The sequence below is a fragment of the Argiope bruennichi genome, chromosome X1, assembly GCF_947563725.1.
Source record: "Argiope bruennichi chromosome X1, qqArgBrue1.1, whole genome shotgun sequence".
Classification (NCBI taxonomy): domain Eukaryota; kingdom Metazoa; phylum Arthropoda; class Arachnida; order Araneae; family Araneidae; genus Argiope; species Argiope bruennichi.
Genome location: NC_079162.1, coordinates 35,083,021 through 35,102,655, shown reverse-complemented (window position 1 = coordinate 35,102,655; position 19,635 = coordinate 35,083,021). Strand labels below are relative to the sequence as shown.

The 19,635-nt window shown below is 27.1% G+C and overlaps 1 protein-coding gene across 5 annotated transcripts in view; it reads left to right on the top strand.

Moving 5' to 3' along the window:
* The window catches only part of LOC129958907 (uncharacterized), a 39,102-nt gene that overhangs the window by 9,909 nt on the left and 9,558 nt on the right, over positions 1-19,635 (top strand). The window contains exon 2 of one of the 5 annotated variants that reach the window (XM_056071636.1): positions 2,687-2,748. The exons of 2 other annotated variants lie outside the window; for them this stretch is intronic. The gene's annotated coding sequence lies outside the window, so the exon portion shown is untranslated. Of the gene's footprint in view, positions 1-2,686; positions 2,749-7,715; positions 7,764-16,438; positions 16,556-19,635 lie in introns of those variants that run through there. 2 more of the 5 variants (XM_056071639.1, XM_056071637.1) reach the window with 2 other exon arrangements.

The following is a 19,635-nucleotide window of genomic DNA, read 5'->3' as shown; positions in this document are numbered from 1 at the left end:
AAATGTAACACAAAATTAGAATTGTAGTCATAAAATCACATGCAAAATATCACATTATAAAAAAATTGTGTTTTTGAATTACCGCGCTTACATGTTTATGAAAGTATAGGCAAAAAATTAATTCTTTGGCTGATTTGATTCCAAATTTGTTACTTATCTGCACTTTAGTTGTTATATTTGTATGCCAAATTTTATCCATCTAGCTCTCTTCGTTTCATAGTAATCATGTTAATCTGTATTCGTACAGCCGGATATATTTTCTCTGAATTGATTTGGTTCAATGATTGATATTTATAAATCTGATGTACTAACCGTATACCAAATTTCATTCGTCTAGCCTAAAGCAATTTTGAGTTATCTTATTCACAGACAGATATAACTCCAAAAATATGTTTTTCGGACCGAAGAAAGTCGGAAAACGTGGAGATTCCGCAACATTTTGAGTTCCAAATTTTAATCAATGCAGTACTTATTCTTTGTATACGAGAAAATAAAAAAGTTATGCTTTGCTTTTTATTTTAAGATTCTTATCCAGCTAAAGAAGATGATGTTTAATTTTATAACTTATTTTTACTGATATTAATGATTTTGTTTTTTTAATTCAAAAATATATAAATTACATTGCCGCTCTGATGTAACTTTGAAAGGTTGATATTAAAAAAAATATTCTTTTAATGAGAATAGGTTGTGCTTTGTTAGCTGTTTCAAGATGTATTACTAGTTAAATTTATTATGATTTCAACTAAGAAATATTGAAACTTCTCAATAATTTTATAATTTTATTAATTTTGAATGTCTTTTTGTATTTCTTAAATTTTCCTAATAATTCATAAATATAACCATTTTTATGAACATTTCTAACTAAGATTAATTATTTAATATTTTTAAGGAATTTTCACTTAGCATTATGTAATGCAATGACTTGTTCTCTTGCATTCCTATTTATTTTCTCTAAAGTCTTCTTCATTGAATCTAAAAAAAGATTGTGAAGAATTTTTAAAATTAAGCTAATTCATGCTTATATGATGCACATAAAGAGCGCAAAATCAGTTTGATTCAGAATTAATTGCACACTTTGCATTGCTTTTCTTAAAGTTAAGATAAATTCTTTCACAGTTTGAAATAATTGCTTATTTTTTTCATGAAATGTAAACATAGAATCATAGCACAGGTCCTATTAGTAGTACTAAAAAAATCTTTAAATTAATACATAAATTTCGAATAAAAAATTTGTTAAAAAATAAAAGGGGCTTCGTAAATATCATATTCTTCACGGAAATTTAATAACATAAATGAAAGTGAACATAAGCAGTAAAAACTCAAGAGTTTGCTATATATATATATATATATATATATATATATATATCACAAAAATTCATAAATTTTCGCAATTTTCTTAAAGTAAATATTCTCTTTTTGTATTTACTTTTATACTACATATTAAAGCAAACATTATTTTAATTAGAGGAAAATAGAAGTCTTTAACAATATTTAAAGCAAATTAAGCTTAATTAGAAAAAGTGATTGCAATTTTTAAAAAACGAACAATGGTGTATAATACATGCAATTCCTTCAACGGGTCCCTTGACGAGAATCACGAATGTCAAACGTAACTGTACCGGTCGTGTCACATTTAATCCATATTACATTAAGTTGTAATAATGGCATAATTCTGTTATTCTCCAGTGAAATGAGCAATGGATTCCAAAATAAAACAGACGCACTGCATTTGATATATGTTACATGAGCATAAACTGACTCCAAGAATATTCAGTTATAATGATGCAGATAAATAGCTTAGAAATATTGGAGGGTGCAATAAAATAAAACTATGCAATTTTTACTACATTTTTAAAACTAAATATTATCTTTCTATTTACTTTTATATTACATATTAAAGCAAATATTACTTTAAACAGGTGCAAATAGAATTATTTAATAATATTTAAAGCAAATTAAGCCAGATTAGAAAAAGCAATTGCAATTTCAAAAAGATGAGCAATGGAGTATGAAAAGTACATGTAATTACTTCAAGGAGTCCCTTGACGAGAATCACGTCGTCATCTGACCGCGGTTCAAAATTACGAGGTCCGTCCCAAAATAGCCCTAGTGTTGCTTCAAACGGGACGTCAATATAACCAAACCAAACCAAACGAGAATCACGAATGTCAAACGTAACTGCACCGCTCATGTCATATTTAATCCTTGTTGTATTAAGTTGCAATAATGGCATAATTCTATTTTTCTCCAGCGAAATGAGCAATGGATTCCAAAATAAAACAGACGCGCCGCATTTGATATATGTTAACTGAGCGTAAACTGATTCAATGAATATTCAGTTATAATCAGAATGATACAGATAAATAGCTTTGCAATATTGGAGGGTGCAATAAAAAAAGAAAGACAATGCAATTTTTAATGTAATTGGAAGGGAAAAAACATATATTTTAAAAAAAAATCACCAGTGTGTATCAGCAGGAAATTCCGCAATATCATAACCAAGTGGATAGAATTAAGTGCCCACAGACAGCATTTTACTGAGAATGATAATATAAAACTTAAACTGAGATTCCGAAATAACCGAAAAGCATGAAAAAACAAGTCGATAGTGTTTTTCTGAGAACAATAAAGAAACGTAAAAAACTATTCTTATATTTTGATAAAAAGAGAATGCATATTCTTTTAGTTGTACAGTGAACGGCGGTTGATGATGTATTATGCCGAAGATATTCGAAACCATTCACAAAGGTAAGGAATATGAACTAGATTTAAATATTTCAAATAACACGTCTTAGTCTATAAATATTTAAATTTTTGTAATTTTGTATATTATTTTATTATTATATTATAAATAATGTGTTTTATAATTAATTAATTATACTATGCAATACTTATATTTACATAACACACTATACTATACAGAACTATACAATGGTTCATACTTGCGTTACCAATATTTTTTGAATTTTTAAATTACATTTGAATGCTTTAATAATTGATTTTAAAAATTATTTTATACTAGATTTTTTTATTTGAAAAACGAAGGAAAACTTGTACAAAAATATTTATTTAGCATTTGATGCTTATAAAAAATTTATTTTTATTGAAAATTGATTTCAAAATTAGGAATTTTTATCATTTTTCTGCAATACGTTACATTTGTTTATATAAACTTACACTGCTTTTGTTTGAAAAAAAAAAAGAATACAACGGAAAGTTAATAAAGGAAACAGCTAATTTTGTATGACCCATTTCTGCTCTGATTACACGTTTAATATGCTAATAAAAGACTTTAGGAAAAAATTTTCTTTATGTAAAATGTATTTATCTCTTGTCCAATATGTTTATTTTAATTTTAATTTTTTTATTTTGTGTTCGGTTCTTTTTTTTTTTTCCTTTTTTTAATTCCGAAACATTTATCTCGCACTGTAATGGCAAGAAAAATATGTGTGAAAAATCTGAAACTTTTATATTTTTCAATTGATCTTAAACTGTTGATCTTGAACTCAAGTGAAATTATCAGTCAAAATTTTTCTCTCGTATGCCTTCCATCTGACTTCTTTGATGTATATATAAGAATGAGATCTATTGAAATATATATAGGAATTATATCTATGGAATGAGATCTATTGAAATATATATAGGAATTATATCTATGGAATGAGATCTATCTATAGGAATTATATCTATGGAATGAGATCTATCTATAGGAATCTATCTATAGGAATGAGATCTATCTATAGGAATGAGATCTATCTATAGGAATGAGATCTATCTATAGGAATGAGATCTATCTATAGGAATGAGATCTATCTATAGGAATCTATCTATCTATAGGAATGAGATCTATCTATAGGAATCTATCTATCTATAGGAATCTATCTATCTATAGGAATGAGATCTATCTATAGGAATCTATCTATCTATAGGAATGAGATCTATCTATAGGAATCTATCTATCTATAGGAATCTATCTATCTATAGGAATCTATCTATCTATAGGAAACTATCTATCTATAGGAATGATATCTATGAGAATATTCCTATGATCTCCTTTGCAGAGATGTTATTGACCTTATTTTAGCTTTTTTTGGACGGTAACACTTCTCCACATGGAATCACATCTGGTCGACCTTAGAAGGTAAGGGTTTCCTCCGGATAGATTTAGGAGTTTAGCCGCGATTTTAGATTTTCTTGCCTTGATGTGTCTTGGGATAATACCATTATTAGTTTGTGATTATTTTTGTACTGTATCCAACTATGTTTATAATTAATTAAAAATATATCCCAATAGTTCTGGAGATAATAGACTAAAACATAAAATTTTTTTTCTAAAAAATAAAAATTTCAGTGTTGGTTAAATATGTTGTCCAGTAAGTCCTGCATAAGTTTAATGGTAGCTTTTTTAAAAACTTTCCAACAGCAGCGGAAATTACGGTATGTACCACCCTGTATGCAGAAGAGCAAATATTATTCATTATTATTGTAACTACTTAATTTTTGATATAACAATTATTTTAAATTAATAATCATGATTTTTTTTAAATATACTAATTTATAGATTGATAAAATTAGCATTTTTTTTAATGTTTTCAAGCCTGACTATCAAACATTTACAAAATTCAAACTTCACTAACTTTGGCTTTCAATTTGGATGGCTTTTGATTTCTTCTTTCAATCATACGACTAGGCACCATATTGGAATAATAACTTTTATTAATGATATGCGTTATTACTTCTATACAACAATCGAACTATAAATATTATTAGTCAGATAATTGTAAATATCAAAATTGTTAAATTATTTAAAGAAAATTTTATTATTAATAATAAATATCACTAAATTTATATTAATATGCATGCCACGGAATTTAAAGGACATATAAATTGAATGTTCATGGCAGTTGTCCATAGCAATACTCCCTAAATTATAATAGAGGTAATTCAGTTTCTTCTGTAATGTCCAAATGAAGATGAGTTTTACTGATATTTCTTGCTGTTTGAGAGGGAAAGTGGGGGTTTTATTTGTCTCTTTTGTTCCATATCTCTTCGGAAATCTCTTGTTTTTTGCTATGGAAATCACACAGTTAAGATTAGATTTGATACCTATACTGTTAATTTTGGCAAAGATCAGTTAGTTATCAATGCGCGTTCAAAATGTAACTAACGAGATAGAGAAAAGATTAGGTTCCAAAAGTAAGTTATTATCTATGAAAAAGAGTAACTAATATCTATGTTCATTCTTCGTTGTGTATGGGTCAAAAGTCATCGTTGCATCTAAATTTAAAAAAAAGGTAAAAGGTGAAAATTCGATTATGTTTAGAGGTTAGTTTTTTCTTTTCTACTTTGATTCATTTTGTATCATTAGGAACCTACTGCCATCATACCAGAAAATCAAGTATTACAAAATATTTTAAAGTAAATCTACGAACTTCATCCATTTTAATTTTGCAGCCCATTGCAGTTTCTGAAGCGGAAGGTAAGTGGTGATGTCGCTACATACGTAAGACAACGTGCAGTTGAAAGGTTTATAGTTTTGTTTGTCACGTGATAGTGGCGTCACATTAATTGACTCATTTAAAATTACCTAGTAAAATATGAAATAAAAGGTTCAAGAAATCCAGCTGTTATCTTTATTCTTTCTGTAAATCTCATCCCATGTGAGATAAAAAGATTCGACTTTAATTATAACCTCATCACATCTGAGATAAGCAGATTCAGCTTATATTTTAAAACTCGTCACACCGAAATAATTATAATTTTGTTGAAGGTAGGACTTGATGTTATAGTAAAACATTAAGGGACTAACAATAAGATGCTAGATGACATGTGTTGCTACGTTTGTCATTTGATTAATACTTTATGATAATTGACTACTTTGTGCTCATTTTCTAAAACTTGAAATAAAAAAATACGCTTAAAATATTAATGTTTCCTGTTCTTTTCTGCAATTAATAGTAATTACATCGAGATAAGCATATTTTTCGATGTTTTAGAAATATAAATTGTCTGACGTAAATATTACAGATTACAACTGTAATGATTAAATCACAAAAATGTATCTCTTATTTTTTAGTATCTTCTTTAGATAATTTGTTTAATAAGATAATCATTTTTTTATGAAAAGAGTAGATTCCATAGCAGAATTTCAAAATTCAAGCCTGCATTATTTTCCACCCTTATGATATTATAATTTATTTAACAGCTACCAAGCGATTATAATTTAGTGATTAACTTGAACTTCTGAATCTAGAATTCTATAATTAATTCGGTCGGAGAAAAATTATTCAAATAATGATGAAATACAAAACATGAAAGCAAAGTAACGAAAAAATATGTTATGAAATACAAACTATTGACTTATTTATAAATATAGAACTGAAATCATGGCTAATTTTTTAGCCAAAATATTATCTGGCAGGAAAAACTTCGAAATTACTGATTCCAAAGCATAAAATGATAAGAACAAAAGGTTAAACGGAACAAAGACGGCACATGATAGACAGATTTGTACTTAATACATTGTGCTCGTGCTTTAGCATGATTGATAACAGTTTAAAAAAAGAGGGGGGGGGCGAAAGAAGAGTGTAATTTAGTTGAAAGATAATCATAAAATTCATGGTTTTTTCGTTTAGTAATAATCCGAATTTTTAATATCTTATTGTATCTACAATATGGATATTATATTGAAGATACAATAAGATATCATTAATTATGTGTATCATTAATTTCAAATCAAATCTTTAAGTAAACTTAATTCCTGAAATTATAAAAAAAATGACTAATATGATAGAAATTAGAAAACATATGACTGATTAAAAGGTAAATTACTTCTTCTCCGAACAAAGCTTGATTGATATATAATCTTATATTTCAATGTTTCAATAAATATTGGGAAAAATAATCCAAAAAGTCGTTATATTAATAATATACATACTGATAATGAAATTAATCCCCCCCCAAGCAATCTTTCGTTAAAAAATCTTGAATATCTCTTTAAAAAAATTTATATGTTACATATTTATTAGTAGAAATTTTTTTATTCCTTTTAATATATTCAGAATGAAAAACAAATTACAACTCAAAAAATAATGAGGTAAATTTATTACTGATTGTAAATATGTACTGCAGTGACTTAGCAGAAAATACGGCCGAAGAGATATGCATGACTTTTATGTACATGTAATGTTTTATGTATTTTTTGGTGAGTATATTCGCTTAATAGTATACATTTATTAACTTTCAAAGCCCATAAATAGTTTCTTACTTATATTTAACAAAAGTCATTGAGACGCAAAATACAATCTAATCCTGGAAATGAAACGCAACCAGGAAAATTAATTTTCTTAAAAGGTTTTCCTCGTGAAAAAATATGTACGGATATAAAATTCCTTTAAGTCTCATCTTCTCTAACAAAATGATTTTTCTTCCGGTTAATAATCTAGAAGATTACTAAAGGAAAAATATCAAAGAAATTTTATTACTGATAGGATTGCGGCATCCTAGCAACGCGGACACAGTATGACATTGATGGTCATTGTGTTTTATGTTTTCAATGAGTAAGTTCTGTTAAGAGTATAAATTTAAAAGACAAAGAAAACTTTGCATTGTACATTTTGGAGGTAAATCCCAGTGATGCGCATAGAGTTCACGCTTGGAAGCTTTTACATCCGGTTTTTTTATTAAAGAAAAATAAAATGCTTAAGTTATACATCGAAATATTGAATTTTACTTTACTCGAAACGGAACCGAAGTAGTTTATGGTAAGTAGATACTTCTTGAAAATTTTATTGATTATTTAAAAGAAAATTTTCATTGGTAGAATGCTTCAAAATTAATTAATGAAGTCGGAGATTAGCTGTGAGTATTTGTTTATTTCGATGAATATTATCTTGTGATTTTCTAAGATTCCGATATACACATTTCGATGGTAACGTCATCTGTTGTCGAATTTTTTTAACAATGCAATAAAAATGATAATTTTGGTAAGAATGTTCTGCTTTTCCGTTATTAATTTTATTTAATCGTAAAATTTAAATTGAAAATTCTTTAAAAGGGATTTATTATTTTTTAAATAAAAAAAGGAAACATAAAAAATTATGAAAAATTAGAATCTCTTGGAATTATTAAAATAAATTCTGTAAAATTCAGAAGGAAACTTTCAAATATTTGATGAAAGAGATTTTCTGAAATTAAAGATATTATTTGAAAGAGCTTATTGTTGAAATATAATGCAAAATTATCTAAAATTAAGTATTTTTTGTTGTTCGTTTTTTTCAAACATGAAATTTAAATAGACATTTCGAAAAAAAATTCTTTGAAGATCAGAATATGTTAAAGCGACTGTTGAAAAATCAGCCTCTCGAATTGTATAGTCAGAGACAATAGTAAATAAATACAATGGAGAGTAATAATAAGTAATAATAATAAGAGAGTAATAATTTTATTTAAAATATGCAAAAATTTTGAATTGATTTTTGAAGGAGAGTTTTTAAAACTGAAAATAATATTGAAAAGAAATTGCTGTTAAAATTATATCGAAGAAATATCAAGTATTTAGTAATTTTTTCTTTGAAATAAAAAACATTTGATTAATTTCTTACTTTAATCCTTCGTTTTGTAAAAATAAAATTTTCTTCTGATCTGACTAATTAAGTTTAGACAAAACACAATTAAATTCAGATTTTAAACCATCCTAATGAATATTTACGCCAATCTATTAGATATGTATTAACTCATATATGTCTATAATTTTTGAAATATGCTACGAATTTATTTCTTATATTCAATCTTTGCCTTTATTCTCACGTTTTCTTTCAATCCTTTTCACTCGGATGTCTCCTCTCAAGCACCATTAAAGATAGTACATCATTTGGACGTTTTACTTATTTATTTTTTAATTTTGATTGTTGAAAATACCTGCAGAGTGATAAGACGATGTGGATTAATTTTTCGAGGAAATTCTATTTAAAACAGTTGAATATATTTATTATTCGAAACAATAAACAAGCTCTTTCGGTGAATATCATGCATACTTTTCCAAATGGAAAGGGTTAAACACAAAAAAATCTAAAAGCTTTTTGACATCCTTAAAAGTAAAAATAAGTTAAATGGGAAAGGAGTTGTTATCTCTTTCTCGTATCTGAAGCATGGCAAAAGCATTGAAATTATCACGAAATTCGGCATCGAGATTTTGATGAATATGTATGTCATAGATTCCCTTATCTTGGAGGAAAACACTCTTCAGAATTATGTCTGTGAACACGATAGTTTAAAAAATAGACGCTAAACGTATGAAACTTGGTATGTGGTCTCTACACTGACATTTTAAATCTGTGGTGATACGAAATCCGTCAAAAGATTGATTGATTCTCAATCAATGTACGTGAACGGGAAAACCCGGAAATGTAACGTGATTAATTTCAGTATGTGGATTATGCAACAAAATAGTAGATATGTGTGAAATTTTGGATAAAATCTTCTAATGATAGACTGTGTGTGCGTGTATATGTGAACACGGTAATTTAAAATCACAATGAGTTATTTATTGATATTTCATGTGTAGGCCTTGAAACTAAAACTGTAGGTCTACATCAAGTTTTGGACTCAAATGGTCAATGGGAAGAAGTCAAACTGAGTATTTGATTTAGTTCGCTGCTTGACTAAATGAAATACAAAACGTGGTATTAAGTATACGAGAAAGTTAAAGGAAGAGTATTGCTTCTGATTTATCGGACACTGAATATAGTTTTTCTCCAGATAACTGAATATTAATGAAGAAATATTTTTGATCTATTAGAATATACATCAGTTTAAACATTTTAGATCTGTAAATGAGAATAAAAATATGCAGTGCTGCTCAAACAGATCATAACAGAATAGGGAATTCAGAGATTCTGCTGAGCAGCTAAATATATTGCGAAATGTAAATAATTGAACTAAAAAAAAATCGCATGTCAGAAGGGCACGATCTAAATCAAGCGTTTTATGTACATGTTTCAGCGGTTTCAACTGACTGCTCACGACTTGTTATTGACAGGTACATATCTGAATGAATGTTAGTTGACAGTCTTTTCTTGTGGTTTCAATACGTTTCCGTGATTCTTCTGTTACCTCTACACGTGATAACGTTAGGGACAACATTTGAGCCGTCACATCACACTAACTCTCAGTGGACATTATGATAGGGAAGGTGGGGGAATGAAATGATGCGGTTTTTTTATAACAATGAATTTCCTGCAATGAGATAACAGGGCAGAAGAGTTCTGCCTGAACGATTGGGCATCTGGTTTTCTTGACCTTATTATTGCTCCATCAATAGCTCACAGTGCCTTGTGACTCGTGAAAGACATGATGATATGTGGCGCCACCCAAAATTACTTTACTGAAGCGATGATTCTTAAAAGGAGACATTTGCGTTTAGTACTTATATTGCATTACTTTCATTTTAGCATATACTGCACTCAATTTTAAATCGTAATCATTCACATTTCTTTTAATTATCAACGTGTATGCCAAATTATTTTTCTAGGTTTCATGATTTTTCGAACGATTGAAGCATCTGAAGTCGAATAACTGACTCACTATTCTATTCATTATTTAACATTAATGCATCATGTTTAGTTATTATGTATTAACGGATCATTAACAAATGATTCTTGCTTTCTCTACAGTGAATAATCTACTTTAGTAATATATTAAATGAAAGTGGTGGTTCAAATCTCACTTAGTTTAGCTTGTCTAATTAAATCCATATATCAAGAATCCTTAAGAATGGGGGAATGTGACATCCTCCATTCAAATTGACTTTGAAGTATGTATAACTTGAGATAGAGATATGACTTAACTATACTTTATGAGGGAAGGAATTAGCCAATTAACAATATATGAGAACAGGGATAGGCCGCTTTATACTGTAAGTCTTTCAGCAGGAGGATTACTGAAGGAACCTGTCTTTATTTGTGTTTTGATCGAAAGAAAACCAAGAAAAATCTTCAAAACCTAGTGCAGCCAAAGCAAACATTTCGATATACCATTTGGTAAAGCGCAATTGAGTATGCCAACTTTTCAGCATTTATGATCCAAATCACAGTCAAAAAATAGAACCTCCCCCTTTCTTCCACTAATTCATGATTCAACCAAACCCTACCATGCCTTAACTCTTAATACCACATTGAAAGATATTATATATATATATATATATATATATATATATATATATATATATATATATATATATATATATATACATACACAGAGAGAGAGAGATAAAAGGCAACATTTCCTTTGTGTTCAGTCATGTTCTTGATTTCTCTTATCATACATCGAAATGAAAAAGGCGGCTATTATTTTTTAGCTTTTCAGTAATTAAAGAAATCGAGGGATTTTTGAATAATAGTTTACGTATATGAAAATGGAATTCATAAATGGAACGAAAATATCCATCCATTTAAATACTTCACAAAAGGTAAACACTTCTTTGCATGTTTTTTTTTTTTATGAAATAAATCAGGGCAATATAACTCATGCTGTAGATTAAAGGAAAAATGTTTAAAAAATCCTAGTATAAATATCTAATATAAAATAATTAAAAAACAGTATGATGGAAATAACCATCATCATGCAAATTTACATGTTAAATTCAGTACAAAATCGTCAATGTCTCTCTTTTCTAAATTTCTCCACTCATTATCACTTTTATTAGCAAAAAAAAAAAAAAAAAAAAAAAAAAAAAAAACTCAGATTAGTTATAAAAAATATTTAAGAAATCGCACGTTTCTTCCAACCACAACAAACAGCGGGATGACAAGTTCAAACCTGCTATAATGATTGTGACATTTGATTTTTTTTTGACTGCTACATTCCTTATTACGCAATAGTCGTGAAAAAAGTTGCCAGCAGCAACTGATTTACAGTACACATGTTTTGAGTACAATTTTTTGTCAACAATTAAATGTTATATTGAAAATTTCCATCATCATGCAAAGAAGGGTAAATAATCAATACTTTGTAAAAAAAATTTCTGAAATGACTCACTTCAAATAGAAAAATTATAATTTGATTTTTTGAAATCTCAGAGATCATTAATAGCCAAAGCTATAGTATACTAAAAATCATCATACATTTGAATTAGATAGCCTGAAACTTTTTTTAACTCAGTAATATGTTTTAAATGTAGCTTTAAACTTAATTTTTTGGAATTTTTGAAACAATCTTTATTGATGATTTTAAATCAAATGAGGATTGCTTAGAAAGAATACGCAGAATAAATTTTATAGTTGCAAATCCGAGATACAATAAGTTGTTAGTCGTCAAGATAAAAGTATGAAAATTCGTATTATTTAAAAGTTAATTTTTGATGAAGTAAGAAGGAAGTTAAACGTGATATTAATTTAAAATCGCATAGAACTATAATATTATTTTAATTGTATTATTATCTTTTAATTACTGTAAAGTTATTTTTCTATGACTTATTTCAAGTGGAAAAATAATGAGCGAATTTCCTGAGAGATTTATTTGAACAATCGTGAAAATATACAAATATTGTCGCTTAACAAGGAACACCTCATACCTCAATTTTCTGCTTTTCTAAGCGAAAGAAAAACTGAATTTTTCAGAACAAATAATGAAAATATTGGATTTTTTCCTCATCAGTATATAATGTAAAGTTTCATGTCTATAATAAATGTGAAATTCTTTGATATTCTTTATGGATTTCTTTATGATCTTTATGATTTCTTTATGATCTTTCTTATGATTATGTGATATTCTTTATGGATTGAGAAAAAATTATTTATTTATTTCTCTTGCAAAATGTGGGATATGGAGATAAATGTTGTTGCTTGTTAGGCGACGATATGTTATATTTAGTGTAGCTTAAAAATTTGAAGATTTTCATTGATTCTAACTCAATGCAACGGAAAATATTGTATTTTCATTGATTCTAACTCATTTCAACTTTAAATATTGCCTTTTATATCTGCTTGTATTTCAAAAAGTGATTTTTCATTTAAAAAAAAAAACTCGTAATTTGTTTTTGTTTCTGCGATAGCGATTTGTTTTGTTTGTGATTAATTGCGATTCCTGCAATTAATCAGAAAGCTTCAAAGCTGTTCTTAAAATCTATTACACTATTATATTACTCTTCTTCTTGTATACATTATTCTGTTTCCTTCTTAAAAGCAGTAGTTTTTTTCATATAAAAGAAAAACAGTTTTTCTATATAAAAGAAAAATGTTTACTCTAATTAGGATTTATTTATTTTACATATCAGAATGGCATTATTTAAAGTGTTTTATAGAAGAATTGTTTGTACATTTTATTCTGATTTGCATAATTTAAGCAAGGAAATCTTAATTCAGGGGGAAAACAAAGAGATGTATTAAAATTTAATCGCTAGATTTTGTTGAGATATAGATGTTTTATTTAATCCGAAATGGATTTATAATTTAACTCCCTTTTCATTAATAAGTTGTCACTTTATGCTTTGATTTCTATTCTTTGCATATGACTTCTTTGAAAATGTCTCGAAATCATGTTCATATGTTGTGAAATTTTTTTTTTTTTTTTTTTTTTGCATTTGGATTATAATTACGATGATAAATTTACCTTAAAATATTTAAGCAATATAAAGGAAATGAGAATTCTGAATGACCTTTATTTTAAGAGGAAAGTAAAATCCGATATGGAATTTACTTTCCGGACTTTCGGTACTTTATTTTCCAAAACTATTTAAATTATTTTTTTATTGTATTATATATATATATATATATTTAAGAATATTTTTAGTAGATCTAAAAGTTTATCTACATGAGCTCTAATTAATTGCTATACTAGATTTTTTTTTGTATTTTTATTTTGCATTAACTTGAACATGATTGGCTGCTCTAGAAGTTAATAATAAATTGAGCTACTAGTTTACTTTTGTTTCACAAATTAAACCACATTTTGTTTCTATCTAAAGTCTGAACGTTTTTCTATGTGTTTCATTAAGTATTTGCCCAAAGAAGCGAAAACGCGAGATAAATCACCACGGATTTTTCGTTTGTTGTGATTTGTCTTGTGTTTCCTTAGTGGACCTTGAATTTATTTACCAGATTCAAAAAGCAAAATTCGCTCACGTTGGACTTTCATATCCATTGTATAATTTTATGAGCTTCATGACAATGGTACTGAGTTCCTGTAAGTCTCACGGGTTTGCAATAGTTTTGTATCTATAAATATTTTAGGCATCCATTATAGTATCTATAAATATTTTATTTTTTTATTAACAGAAAAAAATTAATCAGTTACAAATTTTAAATAGCCATACAAATATAAAATAATATTGATATTCAATTAGTAATTCTAGAAAAAATTTGAAAAAAAAAATTATAAAATTATTTTACAAAACTGCTTACTTCTAAATCTTGTCTAGTGATTTTACATTCTCCAAATAAAGTCCCGTATTCAAAATTTCAACTCATATACTTAATTAGAATTTTAATTACCCTTCAAAAGCAATAATTTATATTGCCCATGAAACGTTACAAGCCTTATTAAAGTTTTTTGTGAAATAATTAATCTTTGAAACCATTTTTTTAATTTCAAATGAACGTCAATTTTTATCTAAATGTGGAAAAATTGCTCGTCAACATCTTTTTTTTACTTTACATAATTTTTTCACTTATCAAAAACCAAATTTTAAAAATGGAATTTTTAAGAATTTATTTTAGAGTTTTTTTAAGTTTATTTAAATTTATTTGAGAATTTAAAAAAATTATTTTAATTTTTTTTATTCAAACTTTTATTAATAAATTATTAAAATCTTTGGCATTTTTTAAAAATCAAATTGATATCATCTGTGATTGCATCCATGTCCAGTTTTGAATTACACGATGTCTATTTCGAGAGCGCCCTCGTCATTTTGAGCTGAGGCGGGGATCCCGTTTCACAATTGCTTTATCACACCAGCGGATGAATTGATTTGAAAAACTTCTTTAAGGGTATTCACTCACAGATTCAATGAAACTTAGTTTTCAAGTGAACAGCTTATGTTTAGTAAAACTTTCTTTTTTGATAAGCGATAGAATTTAAAAATATGCAGGAAAACAGATGAAAGTGGAATTTGTATAGAATGTGAAGGTTTTGTGTAAAAGATTTGGAAAATGAATAACTGTGTTTGAAAATGGTACATGTTTTTCTAGATAAATTCTTGATTTTTCATCACCTCTGGAGTCTTATATGCGTCAGAATTTTCATATCTGATCTTTCTAAACCAAAAATTTATTTTTTCTTCAATTAGACTTTAAGCATAAATATTTAGAACTAAAAATGACACACGTTTTATTTTTATATAATTTTTTGTAATATTTGTTATAAATACAACAATAAAAGAAAATCAGTCTAAACAACGCACGTTTGAAGAAAATACAATGTTATGATACTCTTTATACATTAGTTAAAAAATCATTGGATATAATTTAAGAAAATAGAATAATATAAGAAATAATATATTCTATCGCTCTTCTTCTTGTATAAATTATTCTGTTTCCTCCTTAAAAGCAGCAATTTTTTCATATAAAAGAAAAACGGTTTTTCCATATGTTTTTCTTTATAAAAGAAAAAATAAATAATAGTAATAAATAAAAGTAAGTAATAATAGTAATAAATAAAAATAAGAAAATATAAATAATTAAGGAAATAGAATATCTTTAAGAAAATAGATTTTTAAACAAAAAATATCAAATATTCCACGGGAAACAATACAAGGTTAAATTAAATTTATTAAATGTTTTTTTTTCTCTGTATAGACTTTTCATAAGTTTGGTATGCGAAAGCATTACTTTAAGGAATCGGAAAAATTTTTCTAGTAACTTTTGGTACTCTTAATTTTTGAAATACAATTCTATTTGAGTTCAGTAAAATAAATTTACGATTTATTTTTCATAAATGATACAGAATTTTAAAATAACTAGAAAATTAAGAAAATGATCTGCTTGCATTTCATTGATCACAGAAAACTGAGTGTGTGTTTAGTCATAATTATATTGTTTGATAATAAAATTTTATTTAAAAAATACTTTGGATATCTCGATACAAATATTTTCTGGATTCAATACAGATATGTTAATTGCTTTGATATTCTTTTTTAAAGAATCTTATCCAATAAAATTCAATTCTGCAAAAAAGTTTTCAAAAATTTACCTGACAACATAAGGGCCAAGTGATATCGTAAATAAAGTTTAAAAAAATGAAATGAGTTCTATCTATGGAAAAATAAAAATTCCGAGCCATAGGAGTATATCACCCAACTGTTGCTTAGCAAAGTGCCTGTATCTTAATTGAATCGTAAACAACCAATGACGTACATAATGAGTAGGAGTGAAAAGAATCATAACGCCTTTCAGATTTCCTGTCATTCGAAAGAGTATTAAACGATCCATGTCAAGGCATTTCCGGTTAATTAGCTAAACATTTTTCACGTCTTCATTGTCCGATAAATCTATTTGATTTACTAAAGCGCATTGACATCTAGAAGACATTTTTCGCTCTCTCCTATGATAAGATATTTCAGGTGCGTTGATTGACATTAATTTATAATTCATTACTTCGCCTTTTCTTTGTTAAAATGTTGTGAAATGTAGAATTAGAAAAAGAGATATAGAACTTTATTTTTCTTCTTTTATTCGATGTTATCACGATTTGCTGCCAGTCCAATTTTTCAACCTTGCATTTTTAAGTTAGAGAAAAATTAAAGAAAATTTCATTGAAAAAAAGATCTATTATAAAATATAAAAGAAGACGTTTCATTGCATTTTGTAATTTTCACTGTAAATTTATCGCTTTGATATTTTATTTTTATTAGATTAAATAAATAGCGATATGTTTATAAAATTGTTTGAAGTAAAAAGTCATCAACTTCTTATAAATTCAAGACATATGCACCAAAAAAAATCATGCTATTTGCTTTTAAAATTACTTTTGCTATTTTTTATTTTAACTTTTTCCTCTCCAAAATCCATTTTTAATAGTATTTAAGAGAAAATAGGGGAAATATATGCGGTAACTTTTTGACTAATTGGCGATATTTTTATAAAAGATTTTATATTAATTAACAATATTTTATAGCTGCATAACATAAAACAAGAGATCGAAATTAACAGTAAAGAACGTTTTTCTCTTAAATAAAATCAATTTGAGATGTTTGCAGTAAAAAAAAAAAAAAAAGAAGAAGAAGGGATGGATAGAAAGCAACCCCAGAAGCGCATACCGTTTTGATTCCAAACTGAAAGTTTTGAAAATGCATTTTGTTTGTAAATATTTAGAAAACAATTTTCTTTTAGTTCTCGTATAGATCAGGGTTCGTATAGATCATCACTTTACCATTCATGATATTTTATTGGGGAGAAAAGAAATACTTTTGCGTTCTCATTTCGATCAGGAATATTTTATCCCAACCCCAAATCTGGAAAAAAAATGAGCAAATGAAGTATTAATTTATTATAGTTAAAAGGAAATTCAATAAGACATAATTATTTAAAAAATTCTAATTAGACCTTGAAAGCTATGACTTAACCATTTTTGCTTCTTGACGATTTTGCTCGTAATTTTTGATACGTTTGACGTCCTGCGAGAGATTTCGTGACCTTGATCTTTTTCTTTTCAATACTATCTGAAGTTGTGACTCATAATTTAACGAGTCGTAATTCTGATGTTTCAAATTTTGTTTAGCTGTGACAAATTTAATTTATTTCGTACAATTAAAATTGTGGATAACAGTATTCGCTCCACAAATATTGAAGTTAGAAACAATGCGCTTTTACTGAATTGGTGGTGGATTTTTCTTTTCTGAATAAAGAAAATGAACTGTTTTTTGAAGAAAGAAGAAAACATTTATTACATAATTATATTTAGAAAACGAAAATGCTTTTGCATCATTCAAAAATAGTTTTCAGTACAAAACGTAGAATTAAGATGTTTACAACTCAGAAAAGTTGTTAAAGCTGTAATTTATCAAGAATTTTTAACTCTGAATAAGTCCATTAAATAATTAATAAGAAAATTTTATTTCTTTTGCAGTGGTACCATGACATATTTTAAAGGAAGCGTGCCAAATGTCATTTGCAGGATATATATTACTGCAATGTTTGTGATAAATGAGATAATTCAGAGAAATGTTTGTGATCCAAATACAAACAATAATATACTAGCATTGTAAAAACTTTCCAAAAGTTCTTTTTGTAAATTTATTTTTCTTTAACACGGATTGCAATTAATAGAATGCAAATGTTTGTGTACAGGGTAATTAGTATAAGATATCCCTTTTCAAAATATTATGGAAAAAAAGTAATGACCAAAGAAATGCTTTATTTCGGAGGAATGTTTTTTTGAGCTTAGGAAAATGGATGACACAAAAAAGTATTATCGGATAAAAATAAATATTTTTTACTTTAAAATTTTCTATATTATTTTATGTTATATGCATCAGTTCTAAATGTATCTGAATGTTCGCTATAATTGTTAGCATCTATTGTAGTCCTATATTACTTACAATTCACAAATGAACCAGCAGTTTGATAAAGGGAACAAGAAGAAACAAATTGAAAATTACATATCGAGCACAAAATCTGTGTTTTTATACAGGCCCTCATTTTCAGCTGTAACAAGTAATATATATATATAAAAAAATTTTAAGTCAATTCCTACTTAGGTAAATAATTTTTTTTTATTTTAGTTACTTTTTATTAAATAATTACAATTAATATAAATATGTATATACATATGACAGAATTACAATATTAAGTGCCAAATAGAACTTGGCGACATGGCGACTTTTACGACCAAATAGAAATTACTAGGCAAATTTAATGAATTAATTAATATTTGAAAAAAACTGTATTAACATCAAGTGTCATCCACAACAAGTTTTAAAAAATGTATTTGAACTTGAGTGGATGAATAAAAAGTATTTTATTCACGATTGAAAATTTGAACAAGATATATAGAGAGAGAGAGTGCGAGCTAATAGTAGGAATTGAAAAAAAAAAAGAACAAAAATCACTAAATGAACCATTTATGTAAGAATTTTATAGAAACGTTTTATTAAACCAGAGGGAGTGGCCTTTTTGAATCTTTCTCACATACTATCCTATATAGATCAATTGGAGATTAAAATTTTTTTTCTCCTCCCCTTCCACCGCATAAAACTGTGAATCTTGGATAAGGCCGCAAATATCTTGCATGGTATTGGTGAACGATAGTAATGAAATATATATAGATCTTTGGCATGAATCTAGCATTTTTACTGAATCTCTCGCTAGAATATGTATTATTGACCCCTTTTTGCAAGTCGATCAACACAAAAATTAGACCCGAAACTACAGTTGTAGTCCCAAGATAACATACCAAATTTCAGTGATTTAAATCATGGCGTTTACAAGTTATCATGCTTGTATACATTCGAAAGTACAGACTCTTAATCGTTTGGCGAGGTTGGTTCAAAGTTTGATAGGCATCTATATTTTAGATGCTAAATTTGTGCAGCAAATTTTATTTACCTAGCTCTTTGCATTTTGTAGTAATTGAATTCACTAGTACTCAAAAAGCAAGACAGGGAATCGACTCCATCGGGAATCGACAGCATCGACAATGAAT